The following is a 27,406-nucleotide window of genomic DNA, read 5'->3' on the forward strand; positions in this document are numbered from 1 at the left end:
TATTCTAGATTTTAGTAATGCAGATGTTGTCCCTATAACCACAGTTCAACCTTCACATAATAATCCTCATATCACTGTTACAATAATTCAAACTCCTGAGAAAAATGTTCTTGTCACTCCTACACCATCTCAAGCTTCTGAGAAGAATGTTCCTGCTACCCCTTCACCAACAATCCATCTTACAGATGAGAATGTCTATGTTACTTATGATGAACTTTTTCTTGAAAAGGAGTCTCTTGTGAATAAGGAGTTTTCTCTTAATCAAGGAATAAAAAGTGCTCCTCCTATTGCCTCTGTGACTCCATCGAATGCCAATCAAGGTTTTCCTTTACCCATTAATTCTATCTGTCAACCAAACCTTCTTCAAAATAAATCCCCCATCCAAACAGATTTTACTACTCCTTCTTCTCTTTCCTTATTAAATTCTTTTCCTTTGAACAAGAAATCTTTGGATAGTGTAAAACTTGCTGCTCATACTCTATCCGACGTCATCAACTCTGCCCCATTTTTAACTGATGATCCTTGCAAGTTTCGCTCATGTTCTTCCTTAAGCGAGCTTCTACGTGAATTTCCCGCTGATAACGCTTCAAGGGATGAGGTCCTTTCCCAAATTGACCCGAGCTTCCATGTTGCTCTAGATGTTCTAGTATCTATCTTTCGCATCTTAGCTTTATCTTCTTTTATGCTACTTCCAAGTTATACTAACTTCATCTTTTTCCTTTTAGGACTCTCATCGTCGCGTGATGCCAGTTGAAAAGCATTTTGAATCTAGTTGTTCTTAGTTGGAACTTTTGCAGAAAAATGTTTCTTTGGAGAAGGAAATACAAAAGCTGAGAGGAGAACTCCAAGTTACGAGTTTTGATGCTGAAACTCTTCGCAACGAAAATTAAAAACTTAGAGGTATTTATTATTATATTTGAGTCATTCATCAGATTCTATATTCCTTCGCATACGTTCATTTTTGTAAATTTCTTCGTGCATTTATTAAGATTTAAACCGGAAGTGAACGAATGAGAGGTATGACTTTCAATTTCTTGCTGAAGATACTCATGCGAATAACGAGAAGTTGCAGTCTCAATTAAGCCAACTAAATAATCAATATTCATATTCGCTTGATCAGATTAACAATCTTTCCCATGAAAATAACCATCTCACTCCAAAAATTGGGTTTTTTAATGATCAAATATCCTTTTTTTCTAAATTGTCACGTGATGCTGATTTACTACATCAAACTTTATCAGAAGAAAATCATACCCTTTGTCGGGAGAGGTTATCTTTTTCGAAGAAGGAAGCAATGTTTTCACATCAGTATTCAATTCTTCATGAAATAAATGAAAATCAAGCGCGAACTCTTGGCGTATTGAAGGAACTTCGCTTAAAGATTTAAGCTCCCAAAATGATAAACTTATTCAAAATAATATAAGTCTTTCTGTGAAGAAGAATCAGTTTCAAGAACAATACAGTCAGTTGAAGAATTCCCATGATGTTCTTAAGAAAGAGAACAAATCTCTTTCTTCTGAAGAAAAGAAGATTCGATCTCGCCTCAATGGTTCAATTGGTGATGGATTTGATAAGGCTATGGACATGATGGACAATACCCTTGCTCTTTCTAAATTCTTCCAAGGTAGTCAGCTAAAGTTGACTGCCTTATTATGATTTCTTGGTATTTCTCCGCACAATGTTAATTTAATTTTTTTTATTTATGGCTATTTATTATTCTTTGTAGATTCTAAAAGATTGCACCAGTCTGTTGTTACTCAAATGAAGTCTGAATTATCCAAGGCTCGCAAAGAATGTGCGAATCTGGAAATATCTCGTGGGAATCTTGAGATCTCTCTTTCTGCTTCTTGAAGCAGAGCGCGAAGAAGGTCCGCATACCATAACAATTTTTTAGAGATGAATGCTAGAAACCTTGAAAGAGCGGCTATTCACAAAGGCGTAACTAGTGCCCAATCTGTTATTGACGGAATTCTTTTAAGAAACTCTCTTCCAGCAGTAAAACTCTCCGTATGTAACGTGAGTGAGGATGAAGAATATCCTGAACTAGATAGTGATTATGACTTTTTAACTGATGATGAAAAGGATCAAGATGATGAAGAAAATCAGCAAGAAGTAGAGAAGTCTGCTAATGAGGCCAATACTGAGATTGAAAATCCTGGACCCAGTGCTAAGATTTGAAAAGTATTTTGAATAAGATGCTGCTGTTGAGCATTCTGGATTTCCTTTCTTTATTTTGACGTATTTTGAACCTTCGTATTTTTAGACTTGTTTGTTTCAAGGAAGATAATATATCGTTGTTTTAATTCCCATACTTTCCTCTTATTATTTCTCTTATAAGAAACAATTGTGCGAATTTATCATTAGTTTGTTTAATTTACTTGGGAAGTATTATTTTTCCTTCCTATGTAAAGGTCTTATTGATGAGTGCTAAAAAGTGCATATATTTATCCCTTTTTGTTGGCATTTAACTCATCTTTTGTTGAGTAATTCTACATTTTATCCCATATTTTGTATTTTCATTGTTTTCAAGAATAAATATTTTTCTTAATTAATTTTGCATTTTTAGGTACCAAATAAAGTCTGGATGATTTGCGGAGCAGAAAAGTAGTGAAAAGCCGGGAAGAAATTACGCAAGGAAGCCGCGAAGAATGTCGTGCACAAGTCCAAAAAGCTAGGAATGGGCTCAAAAAGGAAGAATTGTTCTTAAAAAAGATATGGGCTTGGCATACCCAAAGCCCAAAACCCTTACCCAAACCCATTTTCTATATCCATACCCGCCTCCATCTTCAGCCGTCGGATTGGATCCATCTCATCATCCAATGGTCGCTTCATCGTCGTTCATCGAAATCGGAAGCTCCTGTCTAACACTACATCACCTAACTCCATCTAGCACCATTAGTTTCGTTGTATATCTGCATTCAACGGTCGCTGCCAGCCTCTTCACTTTTAGACGTTAGATCGATCCATCATCTCCACATCCCACGGCTCATCCTCGCTGTTCATCCAATTTGCTACAACCGCCCAACACCCGAGCACCCGATACCTATACCCATACCAAACATCCCCTTCCCCTTCTTCCATCTTCTCTCCCCTCCATGCCTGTTGCAGACCACCACCTCACCTGCCTCAACTACCCAAACCAACCACACCCATCCTTCTCCCATCAATCCCCTACCCCTCTACCTATCTAATTCACTAATTTCTCTTCTCATCTTTCTCTGAAATCCTAGATGAAAAATTGATGAATTATGTTGAGTTAGTAGAGTAATTGGAGCGTGAGAAAGCAGCAGTAGAGTCAGAAGAAGATTGGGTTAGCATGAATGCGATCAATTCCAACGAATTAGGTGAGTTTCACCAAACCCTAGTTCTACTGTTTTGGGGGAAAATTGGGGGAAAACCCTAAATGTGTAATTGGGTATAAATTGATGTCTCTAGTGATGTAAGGGGGGATGATCTCTGGACTAGCCAGAAAAACATTTTGTTCTGTTTGATTGCAATTTACAATTTCAGTTCTTTTTATGCAGTTAACAGTTGAATGTTATGTGTATGCTGTGTTTGAATTATTTTGTATAATGAATGCTTGTGTTTGTAACATGTTTAGCATGAGCTAAACTGCTTTAAGCTGAGGCTCAGTTGAAGCCTTATGCACTGTCAATTGACATGTTGCTAGATAGTTAACTCCTTGCCATGTTTTGCTTGAGCAATGGGAAGAGACTAATGCTCTTAGTGCCTGTGATTGATTGTTCTGTCAAAAGACAGTCAATGCTAGGGGCAAACTAGTGAGCAAGTTAGTTTTCCTCCCATTCTAGATGTATGCATAGGATTTTTAACTCAACCTAGAAATATGTTGTTTGATTAGGACACAAGGTAGATACTAAGCCTTAGCTTAGCCACAATCCATATTTCAGTCACTCAATTTCAGTTCTGTTGTGCTTCCAGTTCAGTTTATTTCCTTGCCTGTTTTTATTGCATTTTGAAGATGTGTGCACTGAAGTCAGTGCACAAACTCACTCCTGCCCTTGGCTTACAGCCTTGGTTCCCTGCCATTGTTATTTTATATCATCTGCCATTTAATCCTTGCTGTGCTGCCATCTTGTGTTAACTGTTTTAGCTCTTTGTATCTGCCTTCATCCATCACTGCTCACTGCCATAGTGCTTTGCACCCATTGATAGCTTAGGAAAATTCTTGTATGCTCCCGCTCCCTGTGGACTAACTCCTACTCATCCCTATACTATAAAGCTTGGCCTTGTATACTTGCAAGAGTTTTTGTGTGTTTTCCATTCCACACCACTTATCTTGCCTCATTCTTGTGCGACGAGATCGCAGGCGGCCTTTGTATTTTAGTACATCGACCCATTGATCTCGTCTTATCTTTTTCGTTTGTATTATTTCCTCTTCAGGTTTGTCGCATAAATATCACAAGTCTTAATACTCCCATGAGTAAAAGCCTTATCACATTTATGTCTTTTGACACAATTCAACTCCCTAATGGAGGGTGCCGTCCTTATCTTCCCATATGGTTGCCCCTTCAAGGAAGCATACCTCTATCGGGTTAAGATTATGGCTCTTTCCATCCAGTTATTCAACAACCAGTTGATTTCGCAGTCTCGCATACACTACCGATAAGGTTTATGGCATCAAGACCGCACCCTAAGTGGGGTATCTTCGGACCGAGTGCATCATAGTCAGGACTTGTCAAGAGTGGCAAGGTACGCTCCAGACGCCCTGATAGGATTCGGGAAAACCCTATATATAATAAACCGCAATCGCACGGTGTCTAACTAGTAGACAGAGGCAAGTACGGGTCGTTCCCACGAAGAGCGGTGGAAATACTGTAATCAATATCTCTAAAAAGATTAACCAACAATAATGTTTTTGAATTTTTATAATTGAAAACGAAATAACACTGAGCTAATAGAATGAATTCAACTGGACAGACAATAACGAGGGTTTATGGGTTCCACTACTATTTCTAATTGAGTACTAAAAGCATTCAAATTCCAAATATGCATTTATATCTTCGTTCTATCGCAACACCTATTATTGTTATAATTATCGATAATAAACTCGCATCTCCTAAGTATAACCCATCAGAGTTTCCTAAGCATGGACTATTAAATTATAAAGACAAGAAGATTATTGAAAATATAATTATCGGTTCACAATCACTATTTTTGTCGTCTAAACGTAACCCATCAAATGATTTAACCTAAGCATGGATTATCAAAAACTGTAACAAATAAAATTGGAACACGAAATACATTTATGCATTTAGGCTTTTACTTCGTAGAAAGCCGGTGGAGCAATAACAAATATTATTTATAAAATCAATAAATCATAAACATTGGATTTCGACAATTCTATTCAAAATAGCCTAATACCAAATTAATCCAAATTATTCATAATGGTCTATGCTTGAAATAGTTTCCACCAAAAAAAACCCTAGCTACGAAACAATTAGCAAGACATGGCTTTCTCAAAAGCCCTAAACAAATATATTGGAGATTCACTAGCTAATCGAAATGGAATTGGAAAAACGAAAGAACGCAAACCCTTCTCCGTCGCTCCTCCACGGCTCTGTAGCCGCCTCACTTCTCTTCGTCTCCCAAAACCGGTCTCCTCCTCTTTCTATTTCTTCTCGATTCATATAAGGAAGGTGATGTTGGAACTCCACCAAAGACCTAGCCAATAATGCCCAACAGGCCCAGTCCACTATTGTCCAACGTCCAAAATAAGACTTTTCTTAATACCGACCACAGAACCACACTGAAGTCCAGCATGACTCCGTTCTCCTCAACTAACTCCAGCTCCTTCCTGCCAGGTTCACAGCACTAGCTTCTTCACTTCTCGTCTTCAGGCCATACTCGGTCAGAGATGGCTCTTCCGATTCGTCCATACAATCAACACAGATTCAACATACAGCTTCTATTCATCCTGCCTTGGTAAACTTCATTCATTTGAAGCCAACTGATGTTTCATGACCATCTAAGCTTCTTCCTGCTCTCATTTCCTTATCGAACTTCTGTTTCGATCAACAGCAAACCAGCACAACAATCGTTCCCATGTCAAGAACCTGACCGCAGCATCGTTCTTTCAATTCATTCCGTTAAAATCTCTCCATCTACAGGCCGCCAACCTTTTCCAACAACTCTGCCTGCAACTGTGTCGACCAAAGAACAACCAACTCCATTCACGTCTGTGTGTAGCACCAACAGGTCTACTCCAATCGACCACCATTAGCATCAGTTCCAACTGCCACTATTCGCCTCTACTCGATACAAAGAAATCACAGTCAACTCTCTCGTCTTCTCAGCAGCCACCATCGTTCAGAAACCCAACTGCCAAACTCTTCCGTCATCTGCCTCTGATCGACCATCATTAATCAACACTAATTTTGAGAATAAAACCCACAGTAAATCATGCAGAGACACGAAACACCACCGCCGGCACTAACTGTAGTCAACAAGGACAATCGGTGGCATCAGCTTGCTTGGAGAACTGAAAATGTGCCACGAGGTTCATTCCAGATTCCTTTTCTTCGATAAGAATTCAAGCTGCTGCTTAATTAAGAAATGAGCATTTCTTTACACGGAAAATGGGTCATTTGTACAAATATTTTTAAATAACGGTTCAAATGGACGAATAAAATATAATTTGCATGAAATGGCCAAAATAAATAAATAGTAAGGATGAAACTGGTTTTATCATAGCTTAAATTTAAAAAATAGCAAGGATGAAATTGGATACATCATGTGTAAATTAAAAATAAGAAAAAATATTTGAAAATGGGCACGATGAAACTGGTTACATCCTGCCTATTTTTACGTTTTTGTCCATTTAAACAGTACCAAAATCTAACTGTCCATTTCAGACAGGAATTATTGATTTTGGTCTTTTTAACCAAATTTGTGTTCTTTACATTCCACTAACGACATATATGCTGATAATGAGGCCACGTACAACTTGTAACTCCAACTGGGCCTGACTAATTCGAACCAGCAAAGACAACTTTTTGCCTTGCTTAATGACTTCCTGGTGGTGATGTGTAGCTAAGATGGTGGTGCTACATACAGGTCAAATATTGACATGGATGCTCACGGTTCCTTCATTAAGCTCTAATTCTCGCTGGTGTCGTGAGAGGCATTTGTGCCTTTCATTGTAAACGCAACTATAACTCTCAATTTAGCAGTTATTTTTCCGGTGATCAGGTTCACGAGTATTATCTACAAAAAGCATTAAAATTATGTCATTAGATAAAATATCGAGTCCTAGTTAATATAAACATGGGTATAAAATGTAGCACTTACGTGCTTATCACGCCCCGGACACTCTTGTCTCAATCGTGTACCTCGGCGTCCTGATCGAGTTTCTGCGCTCCTTGGGAGAGCCTTTCTCACCTTAGGCTCTCAATCTAAGATTACTATATTAGACTGAAAATTTAAGGTATCTCTCCCGGATGGGCATTATCGTTTAATTCTCACCCCAAAATCTCCACAACTCAAGTTCCGGGGTCGGTGTAGCCTTCCCTTGAGTCATTCCTTCTAGGTCTTTCCAATTATGACGTGCGATAGGTCTTACTATATTTCCTCTTGCATATGAGCGAACTAGGGTGCACGCCACATTCGGATTCCTAGTCAATCTGATAATAAATATCATTTTTTGTAGCCTTGTATCAAGGTCTTAGTTTGCTATTATAAATTTCTTAACTTTCAAGAGAAATATTCGCATTACAGGCTCTTGTTCAAAAATATGAACTTACAGACTTTTAACTGTTTATCCATGCGAGTTGATTCGCAAGTGGCTATGGATAATATTTTTTCAAGAACTGCCTATTCCAAGGTCGATCTAATTTACGACCTGTATTTCGTCCTTAAGGATCCATTAATTCATAGGCTCCCTCTCCAATTATTCTTTTTATTATATAAGGTCCATCCCAGCTTTTCTCCAATTTTCCATCTTTTCCTTTTGATACACTAGAATTTCGCGTAGCACTAAGTCGCCTGGTTGGAATTCTCTTATTTTAACCCGCTTGTTGTATTCTCGAGCTATCCTTTTTTGATAATTTCCCATGTGCTGCAAAGTGACTTCTCTTACTTCCTCCAAATCATCCAATTTTGTTAAGATCAAATCCACACTTAAATTCTTTTCCCAAGCTTCTCTCTTTGTGGTATGGATGATAACTTCTGTTGGTAGCACTGCCTCAACTCCATATGTCAAACAGAAGGGCGAAATTCTTGTTGCTTCTCTTCTTGTAGTTCTGTAAGCCCATATTACATTATGTACTTGTTCGCACCATCCTTTGTTGTGACCTTCTAATTTTTCTTCAGGTTGTCTGCGATTGTTTTGTTTGTAGCTTCTACTTGTCCATTACTTTGAGGATACAAAGGAATGCCAAATCTGCATATAATATTTTGAACGCATTGAGCAGCATTGTTATATTCTCGCCTTCAAATTGCTTCCCATTATCAGACACCAATTGTGCAGGAATGCCAAATCTGCATATAATATTTTCAAAAATGAATGTGTAGATGTATTTATCGCGAATATGTTGAACTGCTTTTACTTCTGCCCATTTAGTGAAATAGTCTGTTGCGACAATTAGGAATTTTTTTGACCCGTTTCTGGTATAAATGGTCCAACAATATCTATTCCCCATTTTCCAAAGGGCCATACAATTGTTGATGTATTAAGCATATCCCCAGGTGCATGTATCTTCTTGCCATGACGTTGACATTCTTCGCATCTCCTCGAAACTTGTTTTGCATCTTCATGCATATATGGCCAGTAATAGCCCTTTATTTTTTCTTTATATCCGAGTGATCTTCCTCCACTATGGTTGCCAACATCGCCATAGTGTAATGCCTTTAGAATTTCGATTCCCTCCTTTCGCGTAAGACATCTGAGCGAAGGTCCAAGAAATGATTTTCTATAAATAACACCATCCCTTAATTCATAATTTGTCGCATAACTCTTTAATTTGTGTGCTTCTAATTTTTTCCTCGGCAATTCTCCATTCTCTAGATAACAGTGTATCTCAGTTCTTAAATCCTTCTCTTCGCTCACATTTTCTTCTAGTGTATCCTCTATGATCATCACATTTGTTTGCACTTTACCCTTTTCGATAGATGGTAACAATAATGTTTGTATTTTTATATCCCTTGCAACCAGATCTACTAACATTGATGGTATGAACGCCAATGCATCTGCAAGTCTATTATCTTTTCTCCTTATATGTCTCCAGCTTATTTTTGGAATTTTCATTGCTAAATCCATAACCAACTTCCTATATTTTTGCAAAGATGGTTCATTGGTACTATATGTGCCTTCTATCTGACGAATTACCAATTGGGAATCACTAGTTATTCGCGCATCCTCAATCTTTATTTCAATTGCTATCCTTAATGCATGGATGACTGCTTCATATTCAGTTTCATTATTTGTGGATGCGAAGTCCAATCTGAATGAGTAAGCCAGTATCGCTCTTGTTGGTGAAATGAATACAATACCAATTCCATTTCCTTCTCCATTGGAGGATCCATCCACCAATATCTCTCATCTGTTTGGATTTCGCTCATTTAATAAATCATTAGGATTTCCATGTTCTTCATCCACCTCCATCATTTCTTCTACATATTCATCTTCTTCTATTGGAAATTCTGCAAGAAACTCTGCGGTAACTTGAGACTTTGGTGAAGATAAAATTTCATAACCAATCTCATAGTTTCCTAATTGTGCATTCCACCTCTCTATTCTTCCTAACCTCTTCGAATTCTTCATTGCGTTTTCAATTGGTACTCTTTTTAATACTTTAATTTTGTGAGCTTGAAAATAAATGTGAAGCTTGAATGATGCATATACCAGTGCGAGAATCAACTTTTCAATTTTTGAGTAATTTTTCTCTGCCGAGTTATAGGTTTTGCTTATGTAATATATTGTTTTTTCTACACCTTCATCTGAACGTAACAGTACTTCACTCAATGCATGATATGTTGATGCTAGGTATAATAACAATTCTTCTCCCTTCTTTGCCTTTTGCATAATAGATAAGTTTACCAAATAATTTTATGCTCTGCAATGCTTTGTCGCACTCCATTGTCCATTCAAATTTGGTCACCTTCTTTAGTATATTGAAAAAGTGTTTACACTTGTCCGAAGATCTTGCAATAAATCTTCCCAATGATGCTATCAATCCATTTAACTTTTGAACATCTTTGACTGTCGCAGGTGGTGGCATATCTCTAATCGCTTGTACCATCTCCGGATCAACTTGTATTCCCTCCTTGGATATAATATATCCTAAATTTTTTCCTGATGATACGCCAATTACACATTTTTCTGGGTTTACTTTAATATTGAATTTTCACATTTGTTCAAATATTGATCGCAAATCATCAACATGATCTTTCGCCTCTTTGCTTTTAGTTAGCATATCATCTACATAGACTTCTAATGTTTTATGTATCCATTTTTTTCGAATACTTTCTGCACCATTCTTTGATAAGTTGCACCTGCATTCTTCAATCCAAATGGCATTTTCGTGTAACAATATAAACCTCCTGGTGCGAAGAAAGCAGTGTGTTCTTGATCTTCTTCTGTCAAAGAAATTTGATTCTAGCCTTTATACCCATCTAACATTGTGACTCTATCATTCCCTGATGCCGATTCCACCATTTGAGGTATGTCGGGTAAAGGGAAGCTGTCTTTAGGGCACGCTTTGTTTAGATCTATAAAATCTATGGAAATCCTAATTCCGATGTTCTTTTTAGGTACCACCACCATATTTGCTATGCACTCTGGATATTTTGCCTCCCTTATAATTCCTGCATCTAACATCTTCTGCAATGCTGCTTCTATTTTAGGATGATAGTCAGTTGCAATCTTCCTTGTCCTTTGCTTGAACGGCTTTACATTCTTCTTAATGTCTAATTTATGACATGCGACAGACGGAGCTATTTCTGACATTTCTTTCATACTCCATGCGAAAATATCATTATATTCTCGCAGAATGCTTATCGTTTTTTCCTCTTCTTCTTTATCCATTTTAGTTCCAATTCTTTAAATTTTTGGTTCTTCTCCAGTTCCTATATTTATTTCATTTGCTGGTTCCGCTGCAGTAAAATTCGCTTTTGGTTCCCTCATAGGTGTTGGTTTCTTAATTTCTTTAATTTGTCCACCTTCCTCCGCTGGTTCTTCGCCTGGTATTCCTTTTCCCTCTTTCGCTCTTATCATGTATATTCGAAATTCCTCTTCTTTCCTTTGTTCTATTGCTTTTATCCATCGATCCTTTCGCTTCTTTGCTCTCCCTTCATAATTTCGCACATCTATTTGATTACAAGTATTCACAACCTTAACATCTCCTTTGATTTTACCTATACCGCTTGGAATAGGGAATACATTGATGTAATGTTGAAGCTACGACCTTTAGTCCATGTACCCATGGTCGTCCCAACAACATGTTGTATGGTGACTCAATGTCAATCACACACAGTGTTATCTTTGTTTGAACCTCTCCCAGTAATATTCTCATAACGATTTCTCTGGAATTTCTTCTGGAATTTCATCCGCTGCAAAGGAAATTTTCACCTTTTCTCAATCTTGTAATTAAATTCTTTGTCTACCGTCTCTATCTTCTTACCTTCGTAATTTGTTTTATGAATTCTCCCTGTTACTGTTGCTTGAAAATCTGCCTCAGAAATTGATACTATAATTATGTTATTACACTGTATATCTCTGCCTCTTCCTTGAATTAGTATGAGTCTTCTCTTCATGGATCCCTTATGATTCTTCCTTAATTTCCCTAAGAACTTCAGATCTATTAACAAGAATTATCATCCAGAGTTGTTTCTAGCGCCAAAAATGTAGTTGTCATAAATCTTACAATTACGTTCCACTATCACTAAATGAGAATTTAGGTAACCATCTTCTTATTATATGAAATGTAGATAGAATTACAAAGATTGATCCAACTATTACAATGATCTATTTTCCCTAGATTTACTTTCTGTTTCTATTTCTTGACCAAGACTCACTCCAGAACTCCCTCACAAGTAATGATTTCTCTCCTTTATATAAGATTTTACATAGTGGATGACAACTAAGAAACCCACTATTTTCAGGATCACTATGCGACACATTCGCTCATCCTCGCATAGAATATCTCTTCGCACAGTTCTTCGCACTTTACTCGTGACTTTGTTGACATCATCTGGTGCGTCATCTCAACTTTATTGTGTGCGATGCTCTTCGCTTAGATTGTATTCTTTACTTCGCGTGATTACTAACATGTGCGGTATTTTACTCCTCCAATACTTAGAGAATTTTCTTCATGTAAAAAGATATTATGCATGCAGACCATGAGCACCGAGGCTCCATTATGATAACCAGAAGACAAAGTCTCAATTTTATAGTCGTCAAGAGTTTTTTCAAAAACCAGACGTGGCGGATTATCCGGAAATCCTTCCCTGTCTTGATCCAAAGTCTATTATCAATGTTGAACTCTCCACTATTTCCAAGCCAATGTGCTTCCCAGATAGGTTTCTTATAAGGATTTGTATCTGTAAATTGAATTGAGTTGAGCAATTAGATCACATACAATTAATTCCGTCCATGTGTCCAGTAGAATATCACCATTTTCAAAAGACCTAATTGGTTTAACGCAGTGATAGTTAATCAATGTAAAAATGGTAAATCGCTTAGTCCAGGAATTTTGCACTCCATAATCTTGCATGACCCATATATGTGTCCATTGGACCATGTTCGAAACCAATAGCTTAAACAAAGACAGTCTCCCAGCAATGCCACATGTTTATAGATTCTTTTGTCTTCTTCGCAACGTTTTTGTAGAATTTTCAGAGGATGCTCCTTGGGAAGCGGTTGGAAAGCCTAACCAATGGAGAGTTAATGCCCTTACCAAAATTAGACCAATCACATGTTCCAAGTGTAGTTTCTTACCAAAGAATAAATTAAATGTGTAGATTTGGTTATCATTTTCAGCGCCACTAATACCACTTCATGTTTCAGATTCTTGATGTCTGCACCATCATTTGCATCATTTAATACCATGTCCTACTTTCATCAGTCTTGTGACACCTACAAATCCTTAACCGTTCAATGAAATGTGCGCAAGTAATAACGATGTTGAGAACAAAAGCATCATTGGGTTGGTTTGAAGTCTATGTGCAAGCCTCTCTCTCGAGGGGGGTTTAGGAGTTAGAAGACTGAAGCCTTTAAATTAGTTAATACAACAGTGGAAGAGAACCCGTCATTATACTTCTTCGACATGGGAAAGATAGCAATGCTTACATTTACCTGCCAATCCCCAAGAAAACAAAAAAAAAAAAATTCATTTCTCAAATCACAAATTGTATTTACTAAATCAATACATATTACACAAAAATAAGCTAAGAAACATAAATCCGATTACCCAATGTGTAGGAAGCTCTTCCCACCATGGAACTGTAATGCTATCAAGCTCAGTTTTTAAAGATCATAAATCTATGATGAACTTGCTTCGGGATCACACGTGCTTTCAAATCTAGAAATATTCTCTCAACTGAAAAATACAGAGTCATATATACCTGGGTTAAGAAGAAATTAGAGCTTCATTTTTATTGAATCATTGATCCCCAAGAAAATGAAACTGCTGTGACATCAAGTTAACCAAGAGACTAAATTGAAACCGATGCCGTCAAAATGCCTAGGATTCGCAATTGGAATAACAGAGAAGTGATAGCAGGAAAGTATGGTGATAGGAACTCTAGGTGGAGAACAAAAGATACAAAAGATCCATACGGGGTTAGCATTTGGAGGCACATCAACTCAGTGACAAACACTTTCTTTGGGGACATACAAATTCAAAATTGGAAACGGTTCTTCGATTAGATTATGGGAAGACAAATGGTGTAGTGAAGGAATCCTTGCTGCTCTCTGTCCTTCTCTTTACGCTTTTTCAAGTACTAAGAACATTTCCTTACTAGATGTGAGGGTTTCTGCTGAAGGTGGTTTCTTTTGGGATTTAGGTCTCAATAACAGAAGAAGATTGTATGATCATGAAATTCAGGAGCTTCTTATCGCTTTACCTATGTTGGAAGTTGTTCATTTTAATTAAGACGAAGAGGATGAAATGGTTTGGGTGGGTCATAAAAGCGGTATTTTTTCGGTGAAGTCTGCCTATGCGCTTGAAGTTAATTTGGTGGCAGGTGATAATTCTTTCCCCCAAAAGAAAATTTGGTCGATGAAATGGCCTATGAAGCATGGATTCTTCCTTTGGCAGGCCGTGCTGAACCGTCTCCAACTCTCACCAATTTACAGAAAAAGGGCTCTGCTTTTATTAATCCTAATGGCTCGCCAATTCCAACTCTTGCATTTTCTGTGGCACTCATGCAGAAAATAATATGGAGCTTCTTTTCCCTCTAGAATATGGAGCTTCTTTCAAAATGGTGCAAGAAGAGTAGTCCTTACTCCACATCAATCTATTTTGGATGTCATCTCTAATTGTAATACAGCTGGTCTTACTCCTCTAGGGAAGGAAATTTGGAAAAAGATTCCCACTAGTATTATGTGGAACTTGTGGATCGAAAGAAACAAGCGGACTTTCAACGGCCAAAGTCTGCAGTTCTCTTCTATAATTGCTAACATTAAAAATTTAAAATTCAAACTTTTTACTGGGCGTCTATGGAACCGGGTTTCTCGAGTATTCATTCTGACGAAGTAGTCGCCAATTGGGAAAAGCTATTTTTCGATCCTCCTTGATTGTGTTGTGTTTGTTTTGTAGGGGCTCTTAGCTTTGAGCTGTCTTGTTTTTTCTGCTTATGTTGTTCTTGGGGCTCTAGTTTTTGTTAGAGTTGTCCTCTTTGGGTGGTTGAGGTGACTATTTTCACCTGTGTAGCTGTTTCTTTGTTTTAATACATCATTCTTTTTATCGATCAAAAAAAAATGTTGAGAACAAAAGGTTTAATTTACAACAACAAAAAAATGATGTGAAACGATTTGAGTGTACTTACAAGAGCCTCCAATTTTGGTGAAGAACGGCAACAAAAAACTGATGCACAACTAAGTACAAGGTATAGAAATAAGTTCTCCCGATTCCTTTTAAGATGAAAATCCAAGGACTTGCCATCATTTATTAAAGCTGATGGAACATAACTTTTTTCCGCAGAAGTAACTTGGCAATTTCCTTCTTGTAAAAAGATATTATGCAGACCGTGCACCACAAGAAATTATGTTTCTCCAAAAACCAAACGTGGCTGATCTTCCGGAAATCCTTCCTAGTCTTATCCTTAGACTTAAGGCTATTATCAATATTGAAATCTCAACTACCTCTAAGCCAACATGCTTGGCAGACAGGTTTCTTAGAAGGATTTGCATCTGTAAATTGAATTGAATGGAAACATTAGATCACAACATACAATCACAGCTAGGATAAACTTAACTATCCATACGCATGAACATAAAAAAAGAAAAAAATTAAAATTCAGCAACTCATAAATATAACTTCTAATGGTCGCCTATTGGTTACATGAAAAATCAACCAAAAGGAAAAAAAAGGGTGTGCCAAAGCAGACAAGAATTGAGAAAGTAACTTAGCGTATCTTGAAAGGGTGCTGCAGAATATTCCTTCAGTCTGCCAAAAAAGAGATAGTGAAAGTGGTAGCGAGGGAGAGAGATTTTTTGCTCTAAGCCGGACAATGGAACATGATGAATAAGAAAATGATTGATGGGTATGGTGAACAACAGGATGTGCTCTAACTTTTCTTGTTCATCATGTTCCATTGTCTGACTTGGAACAATGCACAAGATAGTTCATCTCCAAGTCATACACATCTTATAGCCTACAGGGTTCATGAACCATTCTCTATGGCAAATCCGTATTAAATGCCTAAAACACTAAAGTGTAAATTAATTCCTAAATTTGTAAAGATTTTCTCCCGCCCATTCAAATTTTCAAATATGGATCACCGGACAGCTATATCTTTCATGAATATAGATTGATTTGGCAACTCCATTTCAAGACAAAAAGTAAAAATTTAAATGCCGGAACAACGAATATATTTTGTAAACCATGAGATAAGAGTAGGTAAAGATTCTCCTGCCAATTTGAATTTTCAAATCTGGACTAGCGGATATATGTTCCATGAATCCTTGTATATGGCAAGTCCTGGATAGAGGTTCCATGAATCCTTGTATATGGCAAATCCAATTTCGGAAAACATTAAATTTTTGACAATAGTAATTATAGCAGTTTACTCTGCCAAATACGCAGTATTCAAATTAATTAACTTCTGATCTTCCAGTATGATCTTGACAATAACAACCACGCGTTTATATGTTCACTACAAAACAAGTAGCTTCTAGGGACGGCTGTTTTGAGAAAACCGTCCCTAATGAAGGATATTTGGGACGGTGATGGCCTGACCATCCTTAATAGTCATAAAATATTTAAATCAAGGCTAAAATATGTCCGTCCCAAAAAGAAAACATGGCCAAATAGTATTAGTGACGGTGGAACAGGGGACGGTCCCTAATACCTCTTGGGACGGTTTTTTGTCCTCTTGGGACGTTTTTTTGGCCGTCCCAAGAGGCCTTCTTTTTTGTAGTGGTTCTTTACCCCGTATTATCATTGATAACCAGTTGCAAACTTACAATATATATAATCAGTGAATAAGGGATAACTTCATGAAATTACACAGTCAAAAAGAAGTGCTCCCATCAAAATAAAAGAAGTAGAAAAGGTCATGGGCTGACTGTCATTTTACACCAGCAAAAGGCACAACACATATACTTTAGAGTATACCTTAAGGCTGAAGGATGTTGGTTCAGAATCTAATTTTCTTGAGATGTACTGAAAATTAAAAATAGCGCACATAATGTTACAATAAAGACTCGAAGATCAACTGAGCCGAGAGGAACTAAAGAATAACTCACTCTCGAGTCTAGACATCAAGTCAACAGAAGAAAGGAACTTTTTTACGGTGGTCGCCAATCAAAAAGGCTATCCCAACACTAGATCAGTAAAAGAGAGAGATTTTCTGGATGGAACACCTTGAGCCAAGAAAAAACTGCTCCTTTTACACTACAGTAACTACACACTAGTTGTTTAGGGGGTTGCGACTTGCCGGAGAAATTTCTATGGTTTCGTCCTTTCGAGACTAACCAAAGTATTGCGTGAAGCAGAAGAGTAATTAGATCAATTAGATCCACTCGTCCACCAAAAGAGTAATTGTACCAGGCAATGTCCATTGCCATCTTGGAACCACTGGAATTAAATCCCTCCACACTTCTAAAGTGAATGCAACACGAGATGCGGATGTTTCATTAGCATTATTGCAGAGGCCACAAAGACCTTAGGTGACAGTACCTCTCTCAGCAAGAGTGTCTCTACTACCGATTTTGTGTAGAATAATTTGCCAAATGAAGAATCAAATTTTAGTAGGAATTTGAGAGCAGCATAAAAAAGAAATTGTGAAAAATGGAGAGATTTGATAGCCTATCTTTTAGTAACCCTAACCCTAAGTAACAGTCCCTGACTAAGAAGCCTTTTGTGGGTGAAAATTTCCATAATATACTACTAGGTTGAGCAGGCAAGAAAATGAAAGGATTGGTACTAGTCAATTGCAGCATGTTGCACAAGTTATTAAACTCAACCGAATTTGAAGTTCTTTAGAAATGGAATTTGGCACTGTGGTGAGTGCTAAACACCACATGATCCACCACTGATCCATCTTTGTTCCCTGCAATTGGTTAAAGGGATTACATATATATGGATGGGTTCTTCGATATCATTACAGGAACAGACTGTTGGTTCAACATATATTAGTAGGAATCATTAAATTAAGTTCCGTAAATGTCAGAGCTTTTTTCCAATTCATATCATCATACTATCATAGTATAAATGTCTTACAAGAAAATGAGGTTCAGTCGTCCGATTCAAGTCAATGATATATGCGACACGGGTGTGTAACGACCAAAGGACGAATATCTTCTGCAGCCATACTAACATGCATTCCTAGCCAGATTGAGACCGTATTTAAACGTGAAAGTACGTTCAGTATGATCTCGTCTGGCAAAGAATGAGGTTAATGAATGAATCAGGAAAAACTGCCCAAACCCTAATTAAAGAAGTGACCTGCCTATTACCTAGTTACACACGAGTTGTAATATCAAACTCATACTGAGTCACTATCCAGTCTTTTTTTCTGATTAAAAGTAGCTAGTTAGACACTTTGGGTCGAGTAAGCTCACAAGACTATGAACATACACAATCAACAGTTTCTAATTAATCCAAAATAACATAACTAAAATAAAATTTCCAACTGCATGCAGATTGTTTCAAAACAAAACAATAAAGTAATAATAAAAAAATTTATTACATGAAAGTTATTGCATGTAATAGGTATAACCCTAAAGCTCTTCCTTTTAATCTAAGTTTTTAGGTAGCAGGGATCAGTCAGCTAAATACATATATCATTCATGGATATGTATATTACCTGGTTATGAAAATTATTGTTTTATGACTTCAAAGAATCAAAATAGAAGGATTCCCCAAAGTGAGGGATTTTCTATATAAGATGTAAACCCTCCAGCCAAATAGAGGTTTGATTTCCATTCGACACATGATGAGTAGCTGCTGACGGAACCGATTGAGAAGGATTATGCTGCCGATTATTTCGCACTGCTTGCTGAATGATATCGTCAAAAGCCACAGAAAAGACTTGATTCACAGTGTGGTTGATTCTTATGCGCGCGCTATCCCTGTTTTGATATACCCTTGTTACGTTGATTCCCATGGGAGACACCAGAGCTTTAGTTAATGGAATCTCAATGACATTATTTGCTGTTGGAGAAGAGAATGGAAGCGTAGATGATTCGATACACTTGAGGCAACCAACAGCTTCACCAAATATTAGTGATAGTTCAGTATCACCTATCTTTAGCAACCTTGAAACGATGTTGTTTGGAAATCCAACCTCTTCGAGCCACATCCAAAAGGAAATAGCTTTCATGCTGAGAATCATGTCTTGACCTAAGTCAATGACTAAGCGTTTGTACAAACCACGATCTATGGCATGGAATGACTTTATTTCTTCGTTGGTTGGGAATGGAGATGGTGCTTTGAATGTATTCATGTCGAATAACAGCGAAAAAACCAATAGGCAAACACTTAAAAGGCAACAAAATACTGCTGGTAATGTGTTATTGCGAGAGAATGGGGTTAGTATTTATATGCGTTCAAAGACTTGCTGAATTAGGAGAAACCTCCTAAATCTTGATTTGACTAGGATTCGATTTAGTAATCCTTGTAAAACACATTTCCTAAAGAGACTGTGATCGAACATACATAATAGCCCATCAAGTCTAAAACTCTGGTGGAACTTTGTCGTTCGTAGAGGGATATGCTGTTTGTTTGTTTGACCAGCCGTTTCCCTTTTACTTACAAGAAAGCTATTTTGTGGCCTAACGCTGTAGTTGCGATATCTAGGAGAAGTCATGGTGATTATGGTGTGTTTGCCAATTAGGCTTTAGTAAATTTATATGATTTTGTTAGAAGGACTCATTATTTGTTCTGGGTGCAGAATATAAGTGTACTACAGTACGCAGATGTTTATTTTGTGATTATCCAGCCACCAATTCATATATACACCAGTACCACCAATTAATTAGCATTAGCAGCTAGCAGCATCAGTTTTTTATTTATTATGTTACCCCAAAAAAAAGTTGAGTAGGTTGTGGTGATAAAAGCAAAACCATGTCCATCATCATTATCACAACACCAACTACAGAAGTGCAGAAGGCGAAAAGAGCATACAGAAGAAAATAGTACCTTCCTGATTATTTTATTTTGGAGTATTAGGAACCTTTTTGTATAAACTTTTGAATCTTTTTGGTTTTACTGCGAAATCGATTAAGCAAAAAATAAATAAACATAGAGTATTATAGGAACACAACTTTCTCACGAAAACCAACGTTTCAGTTCGGACACTGTTAGAATGCGGTGTCGTCTCCAAACCCTGGTATGACTCGCTTTATAATGATAATCGTTTATCACTTGCTTCGGCCATAAAAAAGAAATCAGGGTTCAGTTGGGAAGCTGAAGATCACTTTAAGATGCAAGAACTGGAATCACATTGTTGTCTTGGTGATTGAAATTAGTATTGAGAGCTGAATCTTGCTTGTTGGCCACTAGTACAAATCTTCACATTGACCACACTTAATCACCGTGTTCATAAACTTTTGGTGATGGATTTTTTTCACTCCAAAAATGTGGCATCAGGTGCCGTGACAAAGAGGTATCTTTATGATTACATAAACTTTGAGTGCTTATAAAATATGATTTAGCATGGCCAATATGGTACTTGTTATTTTTTTTTGTAGTTTAGCATTTTCACTATCACCATGACCATAGGATCCTTATAAACACACGATTTAATTATATGTGACTAAAGTTTACCCTAAAGTCACGTGAACTTTATCTTAGCCGTGGCCTTTGTTATCCATTAGACACATAAAATACGTTTTATCGTGGTCAATCCAATGCTTACAACTACGTTAGACTTATAGCACCATGGCAATAAACTTTTTAAGGCCACAAAGAACTTTTTTAACGTGGCTAATGTATTACGTTTGGGACACAGAGATTCAGTAAAACCAAACCATGGCGATAAATTTCTTATGGACACACGATAATGTGTACTTTAAGGACACATGGATTCATATCAACGGACAAGGGTAGCGGAATATACGCTAACGTGGCCTATTGACAACCAATAGTTACGGGTGATATTTGAACTGCCATGGCTTAAACCTCAAGATGACGCAACAGACATGTAAATCTAAGGAACAGCCGAACAGCTATTTCCGTCCCCACAAAATGAACGATTATAAGAGAAAATATTGAAAACATCAAAACGTTATTTATTTATTTACTTTATAAGAAAGGATAGTTACATCACTGACCATTGTCATCCACATGGATTATTGGAGATACCTTTGATAAAGTTCAGGAGTAATTCGGTCATAATCAATGGATCCTTCCATTACTTGGGCTCTGCATCCTTTAACACCATCAAAACCCAAATTAGGCAAAACCAGAAAAACAAAATTTCTGTAAAACACATGCATTGAAAAGAAAATATAAGAAATCATGGTACCAAAATCTCCAAATTTGTCTAAGAAGTGACAATAAAAATAGAAATCGGAGTATTTATCAGGAACTTTTCTCCCCATCTATACTAAAACAAAATATCAATTAAGTGGGAATTCAATAAAAAAATTCTCTTTCTCAGACAATGAGAAGAATAAGGCTCTGAAAGAATTTATGTGAAATTAGACTAGGGCTTGTCAAAAAAATGTTTAAAAAAAAAACTAACCTTATATTCAAGTATCAACAGAATCCAAAGAGGACCAGTTTAGGGCTTCTTCTTATTTAGTTGATGAGACTTTCAAGTATCAACAGAATTCCCTCACAAGTAATGACCTCTCTCCTTTATATAGGATTTTACATAGTGGATGACAGCTAAGAAACCACTATTTTCGGGATCACTATGCGACACATTTGTTCATATACAATCGCCCATCTTTGCATAGCGTACCTCTTCGCACTTTATTCATGACTTTGCTGACATCATCTGGTGCGTCATCTCAACTTTGTTGTGTGTAATGCTCTTCCCTTAGATTGTATTCTTTAGTTTGCGTGATTACTAACGTGTGCGATATTTTACTCCTACATTTTTCCTCTACTCATTTCGCTTATTCTTCAGAGTGAGCGGTATGAGAAATTACCCTCTTGTAAATCACACATGCTTGTCTTTTTTCATTTTACTTTGCCGACAATTTTCCGGGTTTCAAGTTTTTCTCCACACGTGTCGATTTTCTTCCTTTTTACCGGCTTGAACTGTCTTCAACCGGTTGCTTCTTTTCACCTATTTAAGGGTTTTTCAACAATAAATAACCCTTCTTTTCCTTCTTTTTATTCTCCGCAACTATACTTCTACACTTATCTTCTCTCTCTTGTTGCTATTCATCTTCATCTGTTATTATCCATTTCTGCTGCTGCTGTCACCGATTTCTTCTACTATTGTTCTTCCGCCAGGAACTCTGATCGAAGTTTGTTACCTTTCCGCATGATGATTATAATTATTGATTTTAACCATTCTGATCTAAGTTATTTTATTAACCTAAATCCCATACTTTCGCAGGAAAAGTTCTTCTATTAGAGCTCTTCAAATCATGCAAAAACCCAAATCTTCTACGAATGAAAATAAAGAATCGCAAAAGAAGAAACCGAACATTGATAATAAAGAATCTCATAAGAGGAAGACTTCGCACAATAATGAAGTACGAAATATCCAATCTGTTTGAAACAATATTGTTGCCTCTATTTCTTATCTATTTTATTTTTTGCAGGCTTCTGATTCTGAGATGGTTGATGGTATGAAGCAAAAAGATAAGAATCCTCGCAAGCCCATACCAATCCCTTCAAATATTTTTATTCTAGATTTTAGTAATGCAGATGTTGTCCCTTAACACAGTTCAACCTTCACATAATAATCCTCATATCACTCTTACAATAATTCAAACTCCTGAGAAAAATGTTCTTGTCACTCCTACACCATCTCAAGCTTTTGAGAAGAATGTTCCTGCTACCCCTTCACCAACAATCCATCTTACAGATGAGAATGTCTATGTTACTTATGATGAACTTTTTCTTGAAAAGGAGTCTCTTGTGAATAAGGAGTTTTCTCTTATTCAAGGAATAAAAAGTGCTCCTCATATTGCCTCTGTGACTCCATCGAATGCCAATCAAGGTTTTCCTTTACCCATTAATTCTATCTGTCAACCAAACCTTCTTCAAAATAAATCCCCCATCCAAACAGATTTTACTACTCCTTCTTCTCTTTCCTTATTAAATTCTTTTCCTTTGAACAAGAAATCTTTGGATAGTGTAAAACTTGCTGCTCATACTCTATCCGACGTCATCAACTCTGCCCCATCTTTAACTGATGATCCTTGCAAGTTTCGCTCCTGTTCTTCCTTAAGCGAGCTTCTATGTGAATTTCCCGCTGATAACGCTTCAAGGGATGAGGTCCTTTCCCAAATTGACCCGAGCTTCCATGTTGCTCTAGATGTTCTAGTATCTATCTTTCGCATCTTAGCTTTATCTTCTTTTATGCTACTTCCAAGTTATACTAACTTCATCTTTTTCCTTTTAGGACTCTCATCGTCGCGTGATGCCAGTTGAAAAGCATTTTGAATCTAGTTGTTCTTAGTTGGAACTTTTGCAGAAAAATGTTTCTTTGGAGAAGGAAATACAAAAGCTGAGAGGAGAACTCCAAGTTACGAGTTTTGATGCTGAAACTCTTCGCAACGAAAATCAAAAACTTAGAGGTATTTATTATTATATTTGAGTCATTCATCAGATTCTATATTCCTTCGCATACGTTCATTTTTGTAAATTTCTTCGTGCATTTATTAAGATTTAAACCGGAAGCGAACGAATGAGAGGTATGACTTTCAATTTCTTGCTGAAGATACTCATGCGAATAACGAGAAGTTGCAGTCTCAATTAAGCCAACTAAATAATCAATATTCATATTCGCTTGATCAGATTAACAATCTTTCCCATGAAAATAACCATCTCACTCCAAAAATTGGGTTTTTTAATGATCAAATATCCTTTTTTTCTAAATTGTCACGTGATGCTGATTTACTACATCAAACTTTATCAGAAGAAAATCATACCCTTTGTCGGGAGAGGTTATCTTTTTCGAAGAAGGAAGCAATGTTTTCACATCAGTATTCAATTCTTCATGAAATAAATGAAAATCAAGCGCGAACTCTTGGCGTATTGAAGGAACTTCGCTTAAAGATTTAAGCTCCCAAAATGATAAACTTATTCAAAATAATATAAGTCTTTCTGTGAAGAAGAATCAGTTTCAAGAACAATACAGTCAGTTGAAGAATTCCCATGATCTTCTTAAGAAAGAGAACAAATCTCTTTCTTCTGAAGAAAAGAAGATTCGATCTCGCCTCAATGGTTCAATTGGTGATGGATTTGATAAGGCTATGAACATGATGGACAATACCCTTGCTCTTTCTAAATTCTTCCAAGGTAGTCAGCTAAAGTTGACTGCCTTATTATGATTTCTTGGTATTTCTCCGCACAATGTTAATTTAATTTTTTTTATTTATGGCTATTTATTATTCTTTGTAGATTCTAAAAGATCGCACCAGTCTGTTGTTACTCAAATGAAGTCTGAATTATCCAAGGCTCGCAAAGAATGTGCGAATCTGGAAATATCTCGTGGGAATCTTGAGATCTCTCTTTCTGCTTCTTGAAGCAGAGCGCGAAGAAGGTCCGCATACCATAACAATTTTTTAGAGATGAATGCTAGAAACCTTGAAAGAGCGGCTATTCACAAAGGCGTAACTAGTGCCCAATCTGTTATTGACGGAATTCTTTTAAGAAACTCTCTTCCAGCAGTAAAACTCCCCGTATGTAACGTGAGTGAGGATGAAGAATATCCTGAACTAGATAGTGATTATGACTTTTTAACTGATGATGAAAAGGATCAAGATGATGAAGAAAATAAGCAAGAAGTAGAGAAGTCTGCTAATGAGGCCAATACTGAGATTGAAAATCCTGGACCCAGTGCTAAGATTTGAAAAGTATTTTGAATAAGATGCTGCTGTTGAGCATTCTGGATTTCCTTTCTTTATTTTGACGTATTTTGAACCTTCGCATTTTTAGACTTGTTTGTTTCAAGGAAGATAATATATCGTTGTTTTAATTCCCATACTTTCCTCTTATTATTTCTCTTGTAAGAAACAATTGTGCGAATTTATCATTAGTTTGTTTAATTTACTTGGGAAGTATTATTTTTCCTTCCTATGTAAAGGTCTTATTGATGAGTGCTAAAAAGTGCATATATTTATCCCTTTTTGTTGGCATTTAACTCATCTTTTGTGCAGTAATTCTACATTTTATCCCATATTTTGTATTTTCATTGTTTTCAAGAATAAATATTTTTCTTAATTAATTTTGCATTTTTAGGTACCAAATAAAGTCTGGATGATTTGCGGAGCAGAAAAGTAGTGAAAAGCCGGGAAGAAATTACGCAAGGAAGCCGCGAAGAATGTCGTGCACAAGTCCAAAAAGCTAGGAATGGGCTCAAAAAGGAAGAATTGTTCTTAAAAAAGATATGGGCTTGGCATACCCAAAACCCTTACCCAAACCCATTTTCTATATCCATACCCGCCTCCATCTTCAGCCGTCGGATTGGATCCATCTCATCATCCAATGGTCGCTTCATCGTCGTTCATCGAAATCGGAAGCTCCTGTCTAACACTACATCACCTAACTCCATCTAGCACCATTAGTTTCGTTGTATATCTGCATTCAACGGTCGCTGCCAGCCTCTTCACTTTTAGCCGTTAGATCGATCCATCATCTCCACATCCCACGGCTCATCCTCGCTGTTCATCCAATTTGCTACAACCGCCCAACACCCGAGCACCCGATACCTATACCCATACCAAACATCCCCTTCCCCTTCTTCCATCTTCTCTCCCCTCCATGCCTGTTGCAGACCACCACCTCACCTGCCTCAACTACCCAAACCAACCACACCCATCCTTCTCCCATCAATCCCCTACCCCTCTACCTATCTAATTCACTAATTTCTCTTCTCATCTTTCTCTGAAATCCTAGAAGAAAAATTGATGAATTATGTTGAGTTAGTAGAGTAATTGGAGCGTGAGAAAGCAGCAGTAGAGTCAGAAGAAGATTGGGTTAGCATGCATGCGATCAATTCCAACGAATTAGGTGAGTTTCACCAAACCCTAGTTCTACTGTTTTGGGGGAAAATTGGGGGAAAACCCTAAATGTGTAATTGGGTATAAATTGATGTCTCTAGTGATGTAAGGGGGGATGATCTCTGGACTAGCCAGAAAAACATTTTGTTCTGTTTGATTGCAATTTACAATTTCAGTTCTTTTTATGCAGTTAACAGTTGAATGTTATGTGTATGTTGTGTTTGAATTATTTTGTATAATGAATGCTTGTGTTTGTAACATGTTTAGCATGAGCTAAACTGCTTTAAGCTGAGGCTCAGTTGAAGCCTTATGCACTGTCAATTGACATGTTGCTAGATAGTTAACTCCTTGCCCTGTTTTGCTTGAGCAATGGGAAGAGACTAATGCTCTTAGTGCCTGTGATTGATTGTTCTGTCAAAAGACAGTCAATGCTAGGGGCAAACTAGTGAGCAAGTTAGTTTTCCTCCCATTCTAGATGTATGCATAGGATTTTTAACTCAACCTAGAAATATGTTGTTTGATTAGGACACAAGGTACATACTAAGCCTTAGCTTAGCCACAATCCATATTTCAGTCACTCAATTTCAGTTCTGTTGTGCTTCCAGTTCAGTTTATTTCCTTGCCTGTTTTTCTTGCATTTTGAAGATGTGTGCACTGAAGTCAGTGCACAAACTCACTCCTGCCCTTGGCTTACAGCCTTGGTTCCCTGCCATTGTTATTTTATATCATCTGCCATTTAATCCTTGCTGTGCTGCCATCTTGTGTTAACTGTTTTAGCTCTTTGTATCTGCCTTCATCCATCACTGCTCACTGCCATAGTGCTTTGCACCCATTGATAGCTTAGGAAAATTCTTGTATGCTCCCGCTCCCTGTGGACTAACTCCTACTCATCCCTATACTATAAAGCTTGGCCTTGTATACTTGCAAGAGTTTTTGTGTGTTTTCCATTCCACACCACTTATCTTGCCTCATTCTTGTGCGACGAGATCGCAGGCGGCCTTTGTATTTTAGTACATCGACCCATTGATCTCGTCTTATCTTTTTCGTTTGTATTATTTCCTCTTCAGGTTTGTCGCATAAATATCACAAGTCTTAATACTCCCATGAGTAAAAGCCTTATCACATTTATGTCTTTTGACACAATTCAACTCCCTAATGGAGGGTGCCGTCCTTATCTTCCCATATGGTTGCCCCTTCAAGGAAGCATACCTCTATCGGGTTAAGATTATGGCTCTTTCCATCCAGTTATTCAACAACCAGTTGATTTCGCAGTCTCGCATACACTACCGATAAGGTTTATGGCATCAAGTCCGCACCCTAAGTGGGGTATCTTCGGACCGAGTGCATCATAGTCAGGACTTGTCAAGAGTGGCAAGGTACGCTCCAGACGCCCTGATAGGATTCGGGAAAACCCTATATATAATAAACCGCAATCGCACGGTGTCTAACTAGTAGACAGAGGCAAGTACGGGTCGTTCCCACGAAGAGCGGTGGAAATACTGTAATCAATATCTCTAAAAAGATTAACCAACAATAATGTTTTTGAATTTTTATAATTGAAAACGAAATAACACTGAGCTAATAGAATGAATTCAA

The 27,406-nt window shown here is 37.2% G+C and overlaps 1 long non-coding RNA gene across 2 annotated transcripts; it reads left to right on the top strand.

Moving 5' to 3' along the window:
- Positions 1–9,458: 9,458 nt before the first annotated feature.
- On the top strand, positions 9,459–12,639 carry LOC113338208. 2 transcript variants are annotated; one of them, XR_003354675.1, is made up of 2 exons: positions 9,459–9,889; positions 10,226–12,639. It is a non-coding gene; the product is annotated as an uncharacterized LOC113338208 (long non-coding RNA). The 2 variants fall into 2 exon arrangements; XR_003354674.1 differs by having other exon boundaries at positions 9,459–9,792.
- The last annotated feature ends 14,767 nt before the right edge of the window (positions 12,640–27,406 follow it).

This window comes from Papaver somniferum, unplaced genomic scaffold, assembly GCF_003573695.1.
Source record: "Papaver somniferum cultivar HN1 unplaced genomic scaffold, ASM357369v1 unplaced-scaffold_188, whole genome shotgun sequence".
Lineage (NCBI taxonomy): Eukaryota > Viridiplantae > Streptophyta > Magnoliopsida > Ranunculales > Papaveraceae > Papaver > Papaver somniferum.